Consider the following 20592-nt stretch of genomic DNA (forward strand, 5'->3'; position numbering starts at 1 on the left):
GTTTCTGAGGAATCTCCAGACTGACTTCCATAGTGGCTTAACCAATTTGCATTCCCACCAACAGTGGGTTAGTGTCCCTTTTTCCCAACGTTATACTGAGTGAAATAAGCCAATCCCAAAGGGACAAATACCACTTGTTCTCCCTGATAGGTGACAACTAACTGAGCACCAAAAAGGAAACCTGTTAAAGTGAAATGAACACTATGAGAAACGGTGACTTGATCAGCCCTCACCCTGACTGTTGATGAGCAACTTGATATGTTATCTCTCTTAGTATTTTTTTTGTTTGTTCTACTTAATACTTTTGGTTGAATACTGTAATCAATAGACAATTCTTCTTAAGTGCTGAAACTTAACTGAAAAGTGATCACTGTTAAATATAAGAGTGGGAATAAGAGAGGGAGGATATGTGCAATTTGGGACATGCTCAAGCTGACTTACCTCAAACGGTAGAGTTAGAAACATACCAGGGGATTCCAATTCAATCCTATCAAGGTGGCATGTACCAGTGCCATGTCACTAGTCCTAGTGATCAATTTCTGTTCACAATTGATCAAAATGATAGGACAAAGAACCAAAGGGATCACATAACAAGAATAGTGTCTGAAAATACTAGCTGATAGAATAAAAAAGGGAGAGAACGATCCAACATGGGAAGTGAGATACACAGCAGACCCATAGAATCGCAGAAAAAGAAAGGGGAGGCAGGGAAATTGGGGAAAGGAAGTATCATTATAAGGATTACATTGGTGAACTATATTAACTCTGTTCTCTTTCTATTAATATCTCATGAAAAATGATGAGAATTGTTATATTAATAATTGTGTGTTTGCTGTGACCTCGGAATCTAATGTACTGATAAATTACTTTAAAATAAATAAAATAAAAAAGACTTAACTAATTCAAGTTAACTTTGACAGGATTTGGAGGACACACATTCAATCTAAAGGAGAGCAACTGTTCCCTTTACTTACTCATCCATAATTGCCCCAACAAGCTAGCAAGCAAGAAAACAATACAAACTATATTTAATATGCTCAAACTATTTCTGGGAGTTATTTTAGAATATTCAAGGCAGTTATAAACAAAGTCATCAAATAAATCATAGTTTAATAGGAGGAAACATGTCCAAAAGGAAAATGGAAGAAATGACATGTTAAGAATACAGCCTTTCTTGTTTCCAAGTGCCAGATTATCAGAGAGCTGCCAACTAAAACAAATCAGGTGTCAGTACCTATGTTAATGAATTAATACAAAGTTAGACATTCCTTTCTTCTTCTCTACCTCTTCTATGGTCCCTCTTCTTTATTGAAACTGGGAGAAACATCTCCTTTTCTGCCATTTTTTAAAAAAATCCTTTGTATCAATTTTACTGGCACATAGCCTCTGAACATTAAAATGCACAAGTTTTATGCATATTTTTGACAAGTTTTGACAGACTTTTATACCCATGTAACCACCTCCATAATCAAGACAGTCAACAATGCTAACATTTTCTAAAAGTTTCCTTAGTACCATTTATATCAATCTATCTCTATGCTGAAAGTCCCCAGGCAACCAGCTTCTGAGTTTTTGACATGTATTATAATTTTCTATTGAAAAATACACATTGTGAATAATAAATAACACACAGTAATTATTCGGGATATGATTGTGTTCTTTTGAGGATTTTTTTTTTTTGTAGCAGTAATTTAACTTGCCTACATTCAAACAACCAAATTATTCTTTCCTACCTTGTTGAGTAGCTGATAGCCCTGCTCAGCTATTTCAACTTCCACCTACCACTTTTTTCCCTTTGCTTCTCTACCTTTTCTCCACAGTGCTCCACCCCTCTGCCTTCCCTACTTCCCGTCTCTACTGAACTTGTGTTCTTTCCTAGGTAGCCGAGGATTTGAGCACTTGATATTAACATGTTGAAGCCAGTTTTTTCTGTGGTGCCCTTGTTTCCAAGCCCCTCTCTAAATTTCCAGCTGCTCTGGACCCTCCAAGCTCTCTTCCTTCTTTCCACAAGCCTGCAACACCGGAGATTTCTAATGCTTGACTTGTTCCACAAAATAAAAAGTGAGCAAACTCACTGACCTCACCCAGTCTGGTGCTTTCTTTTGATGATGGCTTCCTTGCCGGCTTCCTGCTTTTTCACTGAGTGGCCAGATATTTCCCTCAACACATGTGTTAGCTGATAAATCATCCAGGGATTGAGGCAGAGATTTCATGCAGATTTGAGGGCTAGTCCTTTTGGTGGCTCACTGGCTTCCAGAACACAACCTGTAAATTTTCAGCTGCTCTGCTAGCCTCTGCCTCTCTTCTCCACTGTTACAATCACTTAGGCTGCAATTATTTTCTTTTTTTTTTTTAATTTTTATTTTGACAGGCAGAGTTAGACAGTGAGAGAGAGCAACAGAGAAAAAGATCTTCCTTCCGTTGGTTCATCCCCCCAAATGGCCACCATGGCTGGTGCGCTGCAGCTGGTGCGATGCGCCAATCCAAAGCCAGCAGCCAGGTGCTTCCTCCTGGTCTCCCATGTGGGTACAGGACCCAAGCACCTGAGACATCCTGCACTGCCTTCCCGGGCCACAGCAGAGAGCTGGACTGGAAGAGGAGCAACCGGGACTAGAACTCAGTGCCCATATGAGTGCCGGTGCCATAGCAGCAGATTAACCAAGTGAGCCATGGTGCCGGCTGTAATTATTTTCATCCAGGAACTGTGAGGCAGTAGGTAATTATGTAAAGCAAAGCAGCAACAAACTCATAATTGGCATCTCTTTAGAATTTCAATGTTTCAAGCATTCACTCTGATTTCTCCCAACTTTGTGACTCCCTCCAATGCTTCCACTTATTATTATAGCTGTTTTAAATATTTTGTCCAGATTTTATTACTATGAAGAATATTCACGTAGGGGCCAGCACTGTGGCATAGTCAGTTAAGCCTCTGCCGAGGTGCTGGCACCCCATCTGAGTGCCAGTTTGAGTCCCGGCTGCTCGACTTCCCATCCTGCTCCCTGCTGGTGGCCTGGGAATGCATTTGGAAGACGGACCAAGTGCTGGGGTTGCTGTACCCACATGGAAGATGCGGAAGAATCTCCTGGCTCCTGGCTTTTGATGGACCCAACTCTGGCCATTGTGGCCACTTGAGGAGTGAATCAGAAGATGGAAGACTTCTCTCTTAATCTCTCCCTCTCCCTGACTGCAACTCTGCCTCTCAAATAAATAAATCTTTTAAAAAAGAAGAAAAAAATACACCATGCCAACACCAAAATCCGGAACTAGAATAAATTCTTAAATTTATTAAATTTATTATTATATTCTTCTTCTTTTTTTTTTTTTTTTTTTTTTGACAGGCAGAGTGGATAGTGAGATAGAGAGACAGAGAGAAAGGTCTTCCTTTGCCGTTGGTTCACCCTCCAATGGCCGCCTCGGCCGGCGCACCGCGCTGATTCGATGGCAGGAGCCAGGTGCTTATCCTGGTCTCCCATGGGGTGCAGGGCCCAAGCACTTGGGCCATCCTCCACTGCACTCCCGGGCCACAGCAGAGAGCTGGCCTGGAAGAGGGGCAACCGGGACATAATCCGGCGCCCCGACCGGGACTAGAACCCCGTGTGCCGGCGCCGCTAGGTGGAGGATTAGCCCAGTGAGCTGCAGCGCCGGCTATTTAAATTCTTAAATTTATTAAATTGCTGCCACAATGATCAAAAGGTAGAATGTGGAGACTGTAATTTTTTTTTTTTCTATCTGAGTTCCTACATCTGAAAAATGTCTACATCTGAAAAATCTGTCACTATTCCTGGATAAGGTATATTTGCAAAATTATATGGAACCTGCTCTTGGTATCAGAAAGCTAAGAAGAAAATTCCACCAAATTCTACTATGTACATGTGTATGGAACAATTAGTTTCAACACTATTTCTCTGGCAGCTGAGACCCACGTAAAAAGACAGAATGGTGACTGCGATCATGTGCATCAATCATAAAATTAATATGTTTAAGTACGTGCAGGTGACTTGAGATTGAAACAGGTAACATTTAGGGCTTACAATGTACATTTTACACGTGTGACTTAAAAACAATTGTGATGTAGAAATTTTTTCCATTTTAATAATAAGTAAATGAGGCAAAAAGAGATTAAGCAGTTTTCTAGGAAAATAATCCAAATAAAAATTATTAGTAACAATTTGAACTCAGAAAATACTAATTCCAAACAATACATTCTTTGCTACAAGATGTTTATCAAATAAGTCAATATTTCCTGTACGAAGAACTCATAGAAACACATTAAGCTCTTTATAAGAGAGAAGGTAAAAGTCTACACTACTTAAACAACTTTTTCCAATAAATAAGAAAAAATGGTATGTCAGTAATAATTTAAGCAAAAATTAGATTAGGCAAAAATATAGATTGACAAAGGAGTTGTTTTTAAATTATTTAAATTATTTTATACTCAAACATATTTATTAAAATGCATGGAAATGAATAACAATGATTTCATATAAGTTAGCAAAGATTAGTAACATAAATACTCAGTATTGGAAATAGTAAATATGCATGATCATGTATTGCAGATACAGATGTTTTTGTTGATCTTTTCTAAATGACATTTATTGTAGCCTAAAAATATGCACTTATTTTAAGTCATAAATTTACTCTAAAAATTGTTCTAACTATTTGCATTTTGATGTAACTCAATATTAGTCTTTGTAAAAAGACAATTTGAACTCTATAGGTATGCAATGTTGAAGAGAAGCAAAACAAAATATGGCACATTCATCCAGGAAAATGCTAAGCAACTGTGAAAATGATACTCTAGATTGCCATGTGCCTGGGGATTATAGAGGATCATTTTAACTAAATGAGTTATATTTGCTTTAAAGCTATAGTTCCCATTCTATCTTTTTAGCTTTAACAAAAGAGAATTGAAAAATTAGTTTAATGGTCCAATCCTGGGAGAGGAGAGCAGAAAATACTGAGGGTTGCTACTGTATAAACTTCCCTGGAGTCTACAAACTTCTAGTGATGTGAGTGTAAGGTAACAGAATTCACGTTAAGAACTCATAGGAACTTTTTTTTGTCATGGATCAGGACCAAAGTTCTAGATTTGGGGGGTTCCATAAAAACAGATGGTGCTCTATTTCACACATAGAAGCAATATTCCAAAATATTGAAAATGTTTTAAAATGGTGCACAGGAAACAACATGAAAGTAATGTATATATCATCTATACGAAAGATTTTAAGTATCAGAAAACTCTAAAAACTCTAAAATCAAATTTGTACACCAGACAAGATGAAAAAATTAACTTCTTGTTCTAGTAAGAAAATGCATGCTTCACTCTATGTTGCTAAAAGTTGGAGATTTCTTAATCTTCATAAAAATGTATTGAGGGGCTGGTGCTGTGGCATATGCAGTAAACCATTGCCTGTAGTGCCGGCATCCCATATGGGTGGCCGGTTCAAGTTCTGGCTGCTCCACTTTCAGTCCAGCTCTCTGCTGTGGCCTGGGAAAGCAGTGGAAGATGGCCCAAGTCTTTGGGCCCCTGAACTCACGTAGGCAACCTGGAAGAATCTCCTGGCTCTTCGCTTAGGATTGGTGCAGCTCTGACCATTGAGACTAATTGGGGAGTGAATCAGTGGATGAAAGACCTCTCTCTCTGTCTGACTTTCCTGCTCACTCTGTGTAACCCTGACTTTCAAATAAATAAATAAATCTTTAAAAAAAAAGTATTGAAAATCTCAGAATCTGGCTTAGATAAAAGCAAATTTTAAAATTAGAAAAAGAGTTATAGCTAGGGTTCAACTAGCATATAAACTTGAGTTTCCTTTGGAATTGAAACTTAATTTTCTACTCTTTTACTATCTTGACACAATTGGTAAAAAGGAAATTGTTAATTGGTAGATATCAGGCTAGAATACCAGAAACAAATGCTAAAACCCTTTTGGATTCATCATAAAATATTTCTGGGATCAGTTAGTGGTGAGTGCTGCAAGAAGTTGAGTAGTTAGGTAGGATAAATAGGCCACTCAAAGGGGTTGGTCTGGGAGTCAAATAAAATGCAAGGTGAAAAGACAGGAACAGGAAATGTCAGAGTTAGTTAGGGATAACTCAATCTATCCTTTCTCTGTATATTTCATGAATTATTTACTTTCACAATGCACTCTGAGATTTCCTATTCTAGCCTGTTCTCCACTGGTCTATTTCTTTCTTTCTATTTCATTTTCAAGTGCTGGCCACGTCTCACCAAGATAATTTCACAACCTATGACTGAGTGGTAACTTGTAAGTGGAAAAAAACTGCTACCGATTTAGCAGCCCAGTTGGTGTGGTAAACGTAGAATGGACATCCTCCTTGTTGATTCAGACTGTTGTCTCTGATCTGCCAAGTAAGAGGTCAGCAGACAGCTCTGTGTCATTCCCACAGGTTAACATTCTGTCAGGGTATTCCAGTATAATATATGTATTCATTTGATTTAATGAATGAAAATGGACACGATAATTTAAATCCCTATGGCTGGCAGATGAACAAATAACTGTAGAAAAGCACAATTACATAAAGCGAGGTAGAGGGCATAGCTATTGGGTAGAAAAATATTAGATAATGTGAGTTTCAGGATATGAATTCACTGTGACTAAAAAAAAAATTAGCTAGTTAAAGAAATAGAAAATGCAGAGTTTTTGGTTCTAGACAGGCTTCAGTTTTAATCAACTAGCCAAGACATCTTCTCTCTAAGATTTGCAATTTAATGTTAACACAATCTCCTTTCCATGGCTATCTTGAAATTATATTTATCCCTCAATATATATTGATTTTCGTCCCTTTTTATAAACTTAGGAATTTAGCATCAATATCACTTAAATAAAATAATTACTCATTAAAGAAAAAAATTAATGGCACTTCAGTACAATGTATTCAATATTACTTTGCCCTTTCTTGCACAGGATTCTTTACCATCTATTTTGTGTCTTGTTTGTAGTGTAAGATTACAGCCAGGTGGAATATCCTGAAATTTGCTTGAGTAAAACTAACTTGTTTATTAATTTGTCTGTATAGAAATCTTATATGTAATTTCTCTTTTCAAAAAGAATGCTATCATTTTTCAAATTAATGTCAGGACAGGGCCTCTTCAATGGGCCAACATAAGAAAACAAAATCATAATTTGAGTCATATAAATACATAAATATCCAATAATCTAACAGTATGGGTTTTGGGAAAACATCTTGCATTTGAATAAACTTTTGGGCTATGTTGTGATGTAGGATTAGAAAACATCACTGAAAGGGAACTGAAGATCTTTAAATGTACCACGTTAGCAAGTACACATAATAGGGTTTGTGATCAACAGAATGTTTCCCAAGATTAGGGTTTAGCAAAGCACAGTTGAAAGGCTCTATAATCTCAACAAAACAAAGTTCAACCAAGTAACATAAAAATAATAATAATTCTCATCTACGCATAAGCAAGGATTAAAATACAGTATAATTAATGCTGGCACACTGTGGGTAAAGATTCTTAGGATTGCACTCAAGCCAAAATTTTAAGGTAGTAAAAGTCATTATTAAAAAAGATACTTAAGCCGGCGCCACGGCTCACTAGGCTAATCCTCTGCCTTGCAGCGCCAGCACACCGGGTTCTAGTCCTGGTCGGGGCGCTGGATTCTGTCGCGGTTGCCCCTCTTCCAGGCCAGCTCTCTGCTGTGGCCAGGGAGTGCAGAGGAGGATGGCCCAAGTACTTGGGCCCTGCACCCCATGGGAGACCAGGAGAAGTACCTGGCTCCTGCCACCAGATCAGCGCAGTGCGCTGGCCGCAGTGCGCCAGCCGCGGCGGCCATTGGAGGGTGAACCAACGGCAAAAGGAAGACCTTTCTCTCTGTCTCTCTCTCTCACTGTCCACTCTGCCTGTCAAAAAAAAAAAAAAAAAAAAAAGATACTTAGTGGGGCTGGCACTGTGGTGCAGCATGTTAAAGCCCTGACCTGAAGTGCTGGCATCCCATATGGGAGCCAGTTCTAGTCCTAGCTGCTCCTCTTCCAATCCAGCTCTCTGCTATGTCCTGGGATAGCAGTGGAGCAAGTCCTTGGGCCCCTGCATCCTCATGGGAGACTTGGAGGAGTTTCTTGGCTCCTGGCTTCGGATTGGTGCAGCTCCAGCCATTGCACCCATCTGGAGAGTGAACCAGTGGATGGAAGACTCTCTCTGTCTCTACCTCTATCTGTAACTCTATATTTCAAATAAATAAAATAAATCTTTTCAAAAAAAGATACGTAGTTGCTCTGTAGTGGGGAGATGGTAAGCTGGTATAGATATGGCATTATGAGATGAAGATACGATAAAATAATGTTGGATCACTTCTTCATTTCTACTTATGAAATGAATAACACTTTGCATAAACTAAATGGTTTGATGAAACTGTGCAGTTGGTTTGTGCCAGCTGGAAATAGATATTTGTACTCTAACTTCTGCACTAGGCTCTGTGAAGTGGTTGATCTAGCAGAAAAATAACATGCAAACAGGAAAGATATGATAGAGTAATTTCAATCTCTTCAGTGAAATCTCAGTACATCTCTTATCTATGAGCATGATGTGACCTCTACTTCTTGGCTCCTGTACTATTATATCTGTACCACTATCATAAATGTAAACAAATGTTTCCCAGTATTATTGGAATTTTTTCATTTATATTCTTTACCCACAAGCAATCCACTATAATTAAACCAATATGTGACAGAAACCAAAATAACCTTCAAAAATGACCAGATAGTTGAATATAAAATCTAATATTTAGAAAAGTAAGTCAGGATGAAAATATTGATCCAAGTTTCTGAGTTCTACTAAGTTGATATAATTCTTAAAGCCAGGGCTATATTCCATTAATATGGTCTTCATTATGGTCACTCCTACCATGTGAATAATACAATAATTTAAAGCAAACTGAAAGTAGATCATCATAAAGAGAGGGAATAAGGGCAGGAGGCAGGGTAGAGTGGGAAGTAGCACTATGTTCCTAAATCTGTATATGAAATTTGTTTACCTTAAATAAAAATATTGAAAGAAAGGTGAATATATTCACATTTTTATGAAGCATTCCTTGTGAATTTAAAATATTATGACTATTATCTACACTCACCTGAGTACAATATATCTTAGAATCTAAGCCAGTACATATACATATATGATATACAATGCCTATGCATATATATACTCACATGCATTTGTTTATTATAATGCATTTTATATTCTATTTACCTATCATATCATCTAGAATTTTTATTCTATTGTACTTCAAGTTTTTTAAAAATCCATTTATTTTTTCTTTCAAGATTTATTTATTTATTAGAGAGGCAGAGGCAGAGAGAGAGAGAGAGAGAGAATCTTCCATCTGCTAGTTGACTCCCCAGAAGGCTGAAATGGCCAGAACTGTGCTGATCCAAATCCAGGAGCTAGGAGCTTCTTCTAGGTCTCCCACATGGGTGCAGGGGCCCAAGAACTTGCGCCATCTTCTATTGATTTTCCAGGCCATAGCAGAGAGCTGGATTGAAAGTGGAGCACCAACGACTTGAACTGGCACCCAAATAGGATGCCAGCACTGCAGGCAGCAGCATTACCTGCTATGCCACAGCGCCAGCCCTGAAATGCATTTACTTATTGAGAAAAAGAGAGAGAGAGATTGATTCCATGTGTTTAGGTTCACACCTCAAATGCTTTCTAGGGCTCTGAGCTGGAACCAAAGACTAAAGCTAGTCAATTCAAGTCTTCCCATGTGGGTGGCAGGAACCCAATCTTTTTGACATGATATAGAGTCAGGAACTATAGGCACATATTGGACTCATGCACTCAAATATGGGATGTAGACAGCAGTTTTAACCAGAGTTTTTTAAAAATGGTCATTAATTTATATGTCCTTATGTGAAAAGTGGAGCAGGAGAGAGGAAAAAACAGAGAGAGAGAGAGAATCTTTTATCCACTGTCACTTCCCAAATGTCTGCAACAAGCCAGGACTTAAGTCAGGCTAAAGCCAGCAGTCAGGATTTTTATCTAGGTCTTTCCTTGACTGTCAGGGATGCAAGTACTTCAGTCATTTGCTGTTACATTCCAAGAAGCTGCATAAGCTTCATCAGAAGCAGAGTAGCAGGGACTCAAACTGCCATTCCGATATAATTGCAGGTTTCCCAAGCAGCGGCTTAACCCACTGTGCCACAATACGCACTACTTAACCAAAGTTGTAAGCAAAAGGCCAAAAGTCCACCTACCCCTTCTCATTGGGCCATTATATCTTTATTTATTTATTTTTGACAGGCACAGTTAGACAATGGGAAAGAGAGAGACAGAGAGAAAGGTCTTCTTTTTCTGTTGGTTTACTCCCCAAGTGGTCACTACGGCCGGTGTGTTGTAGCTGGTGCACTGCGCCGATACCAAGCCAGGAGCCAGGTGCTTCTTCCTGGTCTCCCATGTGGGTGCAGGGCCCAAGGACCTGGTCCATCCTCCACTGCACTCCCGGGACACAGCAGAGAGCTGGACTGGGAGAGGCCCAAAGGGAAATATCATATGTTCTCCCTGATCAGTGACAAATAACAAAGCACAAAAAAGGAAACCTGGTGAAGTGAAAGGGACACTATGAGAAACAGTGACTTGATCAGCCCTTTTCCTGACTGTTGATGTACAATTTACTACTTTTTCCCTTTTAGTATTTTTTTGTTCTAGTTAATACTATTGGTTGAACTCTGTAATTAACACACAATTATTCTTAGGTGTTTAAATTTAACTGAAAAGTGATCCCTGTTAAATGTAAGAGTGAGAATAAGAGAGGGAGGAGATGTACAATTTGGGACATGCTCAATCGGACTTGCCCCAAATGGTGGAGTTAAAAATGTGCCAGGGGATTCCAATATAATCCCATCAAGGTGGCATGTACCAATGCCATCTCACTAGTCCAAGTGATCAATTCCTGTTCACAATTGATTATACTGATCTAAGAGTCAAAGGGATCACACAAACAAGATTAGTGTCTGCTAATACTAACTGATAGACTAAAAAAGGGAGAAAACGATCCAACATGGGAAGCGGGATACACAGCAGACTCATAGAATGGCAGATGTCCTAAACAGCACTCTGGCCCCAGAATCAGCCCTTAAGGCATTCAGATCTGGCTGAAGAACCCATGAGAGTATTTTAGGCATGGAAAGCCAAGACACTCTGGTAAAAAAAAAAAAAATAAATAAAAATAAAAAGGACCTAAATGAAAGATCTCTGTGAGTGAGATCCCAGTGGAAAGAACGGGGCCATCAATAAGGAGGTACCTTTCTCTAAATGGAGGAGAGAGCTTCCACTTTGACTATGACCTTGTCTAAATAAGATCAAATTTGGCGAACTCAAAAGGCTTCCATAGCCTTGGCATCTCATGACAAGAGCCTAGGGAGATTACTGACGCCATAAACAAGAGTGTCAAATTGTTAAGTCAACAACAGGAGTCACTGTGTACTTACTCCTCATGTGGAATCTGTCCTTAATGTATTGTCCAATGTGAATTAATGCTATGACTAGTATTGAAATAGCATTTTACACTTTATGTTCTGTGTGAGTGCAAACTGTTGAAATCTTTACTTAATATATACTAAATCAATCTTCTGTATATAAAGATAATTGAAAATGAATCTTGATGTGAATGGAATGGGAGATGGAGTGGGAAATGGCAGGGGTGCGAGTGGGAGGGAAATTATGGGGGGGGGAAGCCATTGTAATGCATAAACTGTACTTTGGAAATTTATATTTACTAAATAAAAGTTGAAAAAAAAACAAATAAAAAACAAGCTTAAGTTGTAAAAGATGTAAAAAGGTCAACAAAAGGTAATGAAAAATTTTCTGGATAAAAAAGCTATTAATTAAAATATGATCCTCTTTTAAAATAATAAAGTTTTTGTAATACATAAAAAAAAGAAACAAACTTTCCAAAACAAAACAAAAAAACTCTTAGGTTTATATGCCCAAGGATGTACATAACAGTGTCTGAAAGTAACTAATCCTGGCCAGCGTGGCGGCTCAATAGGCTAATCCTCCTCCTGTGGCACCTGCTTCCCGGGTACTAGTCCCAGCTGGAGCACCGGATTCTGTCCCGGTTGCTCCTCTTCCAGTCCAGCTCTCTGATGTGGCCCGGGAAGGCAGTGGAGAATGGCCCGAGTCCTTGGGCCCTGCACCCGCATGGGAGACCAGGAGAAGCACCTGGCTCCTGGCTTCGGATCAGTGTGGTGCACAGGCCGCAGCGGGCATTGGGGAGTAAACCAACAGAAAAGGAAGACCTTTCTCTCTGTCTCTCTCTCTCACTGTCCACTCTGCCTGTCAAAAAAATAAAAATAAAAAATAAAAGTAACTAAACAACACCAAAATGAACAAATAAATTTTGGTATGTATGCAATTGTTCATTATGTTAGTGAAAATATCTCAATTATAGCTAGAGGTTAAATAGGTATGAGGAAAAGGAACCTGAGAAAATATCGTTATAGATTCATACTAGGACATGTTTTTATTTATGTAAATTGCTAATACATGTAAAGTCAAAAAGTATATTTTGGGAAAAGAAACATCTGTAGTAGCAAACACAAATTGAGCTAGGAAATTAAAATGAAAAATGCTTAATACAAAATTCAGGTTAGAGATAACCTTGGCTTTAAAAAAGTCCATTGTGGGAAGGAAAGAGAATATGATGCTTCAAAGTTTTTATTTCTATTTTATAAGCAGATTAAGAAGAGACATATATAACTATTTTATAATATACTAACATATATTTATTACATAAGTGATATTTATGATTTTGCTATTCTCTAATATTCATGTGATATAGTAAAAGAACTTACAACAAAACAATTTATAAGAAAATTGCTCAAAAAGATTTAGAAGAAAAGTTTAATATCTTGAAAATTTTAGAATTAATTTATACTAATAACTTTAATTATATATATATGTATATGGCATAGACAAATTTCTATCAAATTGTAACTTGGAAAATTGACCTTACAAAGAAATAAGAGGAATAGTTACTCATTTTTCTTAAAAAAAAATTATTTATTTATTTGAAAGGTAGAGTTGTGGAGTGTCAGAGGCAGAGATAGAAATCTTCCATCTGCTGGCTCACTCTCTAAATAGCTGCATTGACTGGAGCTACACAGATCCGAAGCCAGGAGCCAGGAGCTTCTTACAGGTCTCCCATATGGGTGCAGGGGCCCAAGCACTTAGACCATCTTCTATTGCTTTCACAAACCATAGCAGAGAGCTGGATTGGAAGTGGGAGCAGCCAGGTCTCGAATGAATGTCCACATGGGAGGTGGGCACTGTAGGCAGAAGTTTTAGCCACTATGCCACAGTGCCGATGCCAGATCTTTTACTCGTTTTTTTTTAAAAAGATTTCTTTATTTATCTGAAAGTCGGAGTTACACAGAGAGAGAAGGAGAGGTAGAGGCAGAGAGAGAGATCTCCCATCCCCTGGTTCACTCCCCAACTGGCCACAATGGCTGGAGCTGTGCTGATCAGAAGCCAGGAGCCAGGAGCTTCGTCCAGGTCTCCCACACCGGTGCAGGGGCCCAAGGGCTTGGGCCATCTTCTACTGCTTTCCTAGGCCACAGCAGGGAGCTGGATCGGAAGTGGAGCACTCAAACTGGCACCCATATGGGATACCAGTCCTGCAGGCAGCGGCTTTACCTGCTGCACCACAACGCCAGCCCCAATCTTTTACTCTTTTTAAAAAAATTTAAATTTATTTACTTTATTATTTATCCATTTACTAGAGTGATAGAGAAGAGAAGGAGAAATGGATCTTCTTTCTGCAGGTTCTATCCATAAACGGTGTCAACATCTAGGTTGGCCCAGGCTAAAGTCATGAGCCAGGAACTCCATCCTGGTCTCCCAAATGGTTGACAAGATAAAAGTATTTGGGTCATCTCCCACTCCTTTCCCAGGTACATTAGCAGAAACCTGGCTTGGAAGTGGACTAACTGTGATATGGGATGCTGGCCTTGCAAGTGACATCTTAACCTACTGTACCACATTACCAGCCCCAGATCTGTTACCCTTATAGAAATTTAGTAGTGTGAATACACGCACACACACATTTTTCTTGGCATTCTATGAAATCTTTCAGGGAGACATAACGTTCAAGTAATGTATTTAGAGAATTGCATCAAAGAATTCAGGGAACTTCTTATGAGTAACTTTGACTAAAACACAAACTAAAAATTGAATATGACTATCTGTCAGAATTACCTACTGAGTCATCCCCCCCCCCCACAGTTCCGTTTCCTGATCTTAACACTTATAATTAAAAGTAAAATAAGGGGATTATAACAACTATGTATGTATTTCTTAAAACATCATATAGTTTTGCCTTTCTTTGAATTTTATTCAGGCATCAGCTTAAAGGACCCAATATAAATATTTTAGAGATATACATCATAAGGTCTGTTGCACCTGCTCAGCTTTGCTCTTAGACTGCAAATATTCAGACAATATATAAATGCATGATTGCCTAAATTTCATTAATACTTTATTTATTAAACAGGCAGCCAACCTACAAGAAACAGATTTCAAGTACTTGCAAATGTTATAAAATGTTAGAAAGTATATTTGTTTTTGATTTTTTAATTTTTATCACAGTTAAATAACTCACTTTTATTATGAAACTATTAAAACTATTAGTAAAACTATTTTTATTTACTAATAATAACTTATTTATTTTCTGAACATGTACTTTTTATGCAGTATGCTCCAAATTTGTCCAAAGGGAAAATATATTATGCTATTTTAAGGTAATATTTGTTAAAAATATTAATTAGGTCAAATTGATTGATAACATTGCTTAGATTTGCCACATTTTACCTGATCTCATAACTTCTTTGTTAAATCAATTATGAGAGAACATAAAGATCTCTTTCCCTCTCTATATGACTTTTGACTTTCAAAATAAATATTTTTTTAAAGCACAGTTGTGGGGATGGTGCTGTGGCACAATGGGTTAAGGTCCTGGCAGCAGTGCCAGCATCTTATATGGGTGCTTGTTCGATTCCCAGAAGCTCTACTTCCAATCCAGCATCCTACTAATGCACCTGGGAAAGCAGTGGCAGATGGCCCAAATCCTTGGGACCCTGCACCTATGTCGGAGATCCTGAGGAAGCTCCAGTCTCCTGGCTTCAGCCCGGTCCATCCCAGGTCATTGCAGCCATTTGAGGAGTAAACCAGCAGGTAGAAAATCTTTTTCTGTCTCTACTCTCTCTGTAACTTTTTCAAACAAATAAACCTTTTTTTAAAGCATAGTTGTTAGGTGTATAAATATTTTGCATTACTATGTACTCTTTTAAAAAAAAGATTTATCCATTTATTTGAAAGTCAGAGCCACAGAGAGAGGAGGAGGAGAGACAGAGAGACATCTTCCATTCGCTGGCTCACCCCTGAAATGGCTGCAATGACTAGGGCAAAGCCCGACCAAGGCCAGTAACCAGGAGCTTCTTCTGGGTCTCCCATGTGGATTCAGGGACCCAAGTCCTCAGGCCATCCTCTGCTGATTTCTCAGATGCATTAGTAGGCAGCTGGAAATAAAATGCAGCAGCCAGGATTTGAACTGGCGCCCATATGGGATGCTGGCATGGCTTAACCTACTAAGCCACAGTGCTGGCCCCTACTAGGTACATTTGATAAATTAACAACTTTATCATGAATGGCATCATTTATTCCTTTTATTACTACTTCATATAATATCTATTTAGCAATTAGGATAGATGTCATTGGAGATCGGGTGGGTAGCAGGGAAGGATGAATAATGGGTACCAGCAATAGAGAATGATTAGTTCTGTGTAGCCCTGTAAGGTAACTATTATCCACATCAATTAATTACACATTCAATATAACTACACAATGAAAGCTTGAAGCTTGTTATTTAAAGCACTCATGCTGTGATGGGTTATTTTGCCAGCCCTAGTATGCGCATATATCTCACAAACATTGATGCTAGTTTCCTTTAGTCATAGTAACTTGTTAAATTTTTGCTCTGCCTGCATTTTTCCTGCATTAGTAAAATATTTGCAAATCCTTAAATAGTGTGGAAAACAAAGCATTCATTTCCAATGTTGTATTTTGTTATGTCAGCTCTAGGAGACTAATACAAAAGAATAATGGCCTTGCCCCTTAGCTGATTCCACAGGAGTCCAAAATAGAGAAAGATTTCAAAAAAAGTGGTGAGTTTCATTTCTGTCTAATTGAGTAAACTGCAGTGATATTCACAGGAAGCCTATACAGATTTTGAATGAATTATATTAGCAAATGCAACAATAAAAAAAGAACAAAATGGCAAGACACATTTGGACTTTTAAATTTCTAGACACAGAAAGCATGGTGATTATGCTATTTGGATGTAAACATATTCACCATAAATTATGTGTGACTCAACAGGTAACAACGAAGTTCAGACTGAGAAGATGTGAGTCATAGTGAATTATCCTCAGTCTTTTATACCTATCCAAGATGCCGCCAATATTTGCCTGGACTGATTACAGAATTACTTCTGAATTTTTTCTCTTTTTCATCATTTTAGACAGAAATGTTTTAAGAGTTAGTCTTTGTTCTGCACCCCCCCCACACACACATTTTGAATACCGATTTTGTGAAGCACTGAATCTGTCTTTATTTTCACAAGTCAGCAGGTTAAGAGGAACTACATTTGAGGAGAGGGACCAATAACAGTATCTGAGCAGCAGCATCAAATGTATAATTGAGGCAAGTGGTATGTAACTCTGAACACGATCCAGCTCCCCAAACTCCTGCAGATATTTAAACACCAAAGACTTATGTTCACAGTTAGTGGATTAATGTGAGTGGATTAAAGGTAGAGACTTGATCAATTATGGCACATGGGGAATTGGTCTAGTCATTATGTATTTATGTGATTTAGGGCCAGGCCTCTGAAAGTAGTGCTCCCCAGATTTTTGTGTATAAAAGCCCTGAAGGTCTCCCTGTGTCTCTCTGCTTCCTGGTTCACCCTGTGATCATCTCTCCACCATCCTTTAGCCTCACTAGACACCTGAATGTTGGGAATGCCTGAACATGGAGTGTAAACCTCCAAACTGAAAGCCCAAGTAAGTTCTTCCCTCTTAAGTTGCTTCTGTCTGTCATTTTATAAATTTTCATAAAGTAATGAAAAGCAGACTGATATGTAACGAGACAATTAACTTTGAGCTTGTGATATCATGTAATGAGATTTTGGAGGAGCTTGGGTGAATGTAAATGCAGTTTGAATGTGGACAGATACAAATATTGTAGATAAGAGGGTAGATTGTAGAGAAAACCTTTAAAATAGACACATGGTTCTCATCTGGTATTGAATTCATATCCTTGTTCAATCTCTTGCTCTTCATCTTAAAATGGCCTAGTGACTTTTTCTTAATAAAGAGAACACAGCAAAAGTGTTAGGATGTTCATTCTGGGATTGTCTGGCAGGAAAACTCTGGCCTTCCTCCTGCATGCTCTCTCTTGCTCTCACTTGCCCATTCTTTTGGAAGCCACCAGTCCTGTTGTGTTGCCCAAAAGAGAAGGTGAATGACAAGCCATGAAAGGAGATCCTGGTCCCCACAAAGAGGAACTGAACTCCTCAGATCATAGCATAGAGGAACTCAATCCTGTCATTACTCACATGGCTCATCTTGGAGGCAAATCCTCCTCCCTGGTGAGGGCTTCAGCTGGGACACAGCTCTGGCTGACTTGGTAACAATTTTGTGAAAAATCTTGAGATAGAAGCACTGAAGTAAACTTCTAGATGCTTGACCCACAGAATTGTGAAATAATGGGTTTTATGTGTTTGTCTTAAGTGACTGTTGTGGGTTAATTTGCTGCACATTACAGGATGACAATTTGTGACTTTTGTTTGGCAAACATAATGGAGAAGAAGTGGTGTTATGGGAGTTTCAAGGTTGGATAAGAGAAGTTACATAGGTTCTTCTTCCCTTATTATCACAATTGTTCTTAGAGTGTTCGATCTCTACGTTGGGATGCCGATTATCTTGAGGACCTCATGCTGTAAAGAAACCCAGACCACAAGCAGGTACTTGGTCAAAGCCAAACCCAAGATTCAAGTCACTATTGCCATGGACCAGACATGTGGCTGAAGAAGGCACCATGCTTTCACCTAGCCAGTTGTGTCACTCATCCAAGTTGAAGAAATAGACCATGATAAGGTGGAGAAAATGCATCTTTTGGCACTCTGTTTGTAGACTTGACCCAATAAATCCATTAATATAATAAAATTATTATTTTGGGCACTACTTTTGAGAGTAGGTTCACTCTTCACTAGTTTCATATTAAGCACCTATATCATAGTAAACACTTATGAATGTGGAAAATACCTTTTTCTCTTGACCTATAAATAAAGACCATCAAAAGTAGAATGCTTTAAGCTAGAAATGCCTACATTGCATGCTAATCTTCTTGGTGATATCAGCTTTCTGGCCTGACAACCTCTTCACAGCACAGTGTATCACCCTGATCTATTAAAATGAGGATGTCATGCCGAATGGACCTCATGAACAAGAAGTAGTTACTGCTAGACATTATGATACACATACAGTAGCAAGTGGAAATAAATCCTATACAAACACACACAGCTCCCTGTGTTATGCTCTAGAGCATGTTGAGTTATCATTTCTAGGGTGAATAAGATGCTGCCTCTAGCATTCCCACAGCCACGAATTAGTCTGACATACTGTCTCATAAGAAACACTACGATACTCAGGAGAGGAATGTTCTACTTGTAAGACTGTGCTATTGTAAACTGCATACCAAGCTACACAAAAGCTTTCCAGTTTTGAGTGGGGTTCATGGAACAGGTCTGTAATAATTACACACTGCTCTGCTGCTTGACCTCATGAGTGAGTAGATCCAATGCAGATAAACATGTGCTATGGAAATTCGATACATACCTACAGATGAATTCCAGCAAAATACTTCACTATTTTTGACTAAAGCTATCCCATATTTGGCATTTCATTATTTTTCATTAAAGAAAGTAACTGGATTACTGTGGTTCTTATTACAGGTTGACTGCTTGAGCATTATTCAACACATTACCTTCATTATGTGTTGTTGGATAACAAACCAAGTTACATACATGATTGACCGTAGCAGGACTTCAACATAAAATAAAAGTACTATATAAAATAAGAGGATCAAATAAATACTAAAATAATGAATAAATTTCATGGCAAGTGGCCCAAATACCCATGTCCCCTATTATTGTCTTATATCCTCTTTTGCCCCAAGCCACATCTATGGCTTCATGGAGAGTTTCTTGTAACTAGGAGACTAAGGAAGTAATGTGGCACTCCCATTGTGGGAATGCCTACACGGTCGACCTCCTATAAAATACCTGGACATTGAATCTCTAAAGAACTTCACTGGAGGACATCATTTCAAATGCTTTGTCACAGTTCATGACTATCGGGAGGAATTAGTGTGTACATGTGACTGTACTGGGAGAGAATTCAGAAAAACCTGAAGCTGATCTCTGGACTTTATCCTATGGACCTTTTCCCCCTTTTGCTGATTTAACTTGCTATCATTTGGAGGTAATAAATTACAACCATGAGCAAGACTATATTTTGATTTCTGTGAGTCATTCTCTGGGCTGATTTTGGAAAATCCCAACGTACTCAGAAGTAGGATTTGCTAGATGTATGGTGTATGTATCTTATTGTTGAAACACATGTAGCATAACTATGATTCATGGAAATGTGGTGAAAATACTGTGGAAAGAGGAAGTCAATGGGAAATGATAAATCTTCACTTTCTGAATGGCTAAGGAGACCATTGCATCAAATAGCAATTGAATTGCTATCTATTGGGAGTGCTAAAAGTTGTCAATAGAACTTCAAAATGATATATACAGTTCCAAGAGTTAGCCTGATGGATTTTCCAGCTGCTTTTGGCTGTTTCTGCAGGTGTGAAGATTAATGATTGAAGTCCGGGTGATATCTTTGGTTATTTTGTCTTTTCTCCCAGTGGAAGAATAAACAGGCCCCAAAGACCCACATTTGAGATTTTCCTGGCCCAAAATGTTACTGTTTTATATTTTCTCTTTTCCAAGTGAAACAATAAATTTTAAATCAGTTCACACAGCTGAACAAAGCAATAGATAAACTGAGAGGGCTGAAGGTCAGGAGTGGGTTAGCCTTTTTCCAGTTCTTTCACCTAACAGCTTCTACATCTGCACAGTCCAGCAACTATAGCCTTAACCTGTGTGAGGCGAATGTGATAACCCTTACACAATGGAAGCTGTAGATGAGGAATGTACTGATAGGAGGAGCATGAATGAATTTGCAGTGATATAAAAAAAGTAGAGGGGCTAGTGCTGTGGCATAGTAGGTAAAGCCACTGCTTGCAGAGCCAGCATCCCATATGGGCTCTGGTTCGAGGTTCGGAAAATCCACTTGTGATCCAGCTTCCTGCTAATGTACCTGGAAAAGCAGCAGAGGAAAGCCCAAGCCCTTGGGCCCCTTCACCCACATAGGAGACATGTAGGAAGCTCTGGGTTCCTGGCCTTGGACCAGCCCAGCTCTGGCTGTTGTGGGCATTTAGGGAGCGAA

This window comes from Oryctolagus cuniculus, chromosome 3 (genome assembly GCF_051225735.1).
Source record: "Oryctolagus cuniculus isolate XC-2025 breed Fujian yellow rabbit chromosome 3, ASM5122573v1, whole genome shotgun sequence".
NCBI classification, from domain to species: domain Eukaryota; kingdom Metazoa; phylum Chordata; class Mammalia; order Lagomorpha; family Leporidae; genus Oryctolagus; species Oryctolagus cuniculus.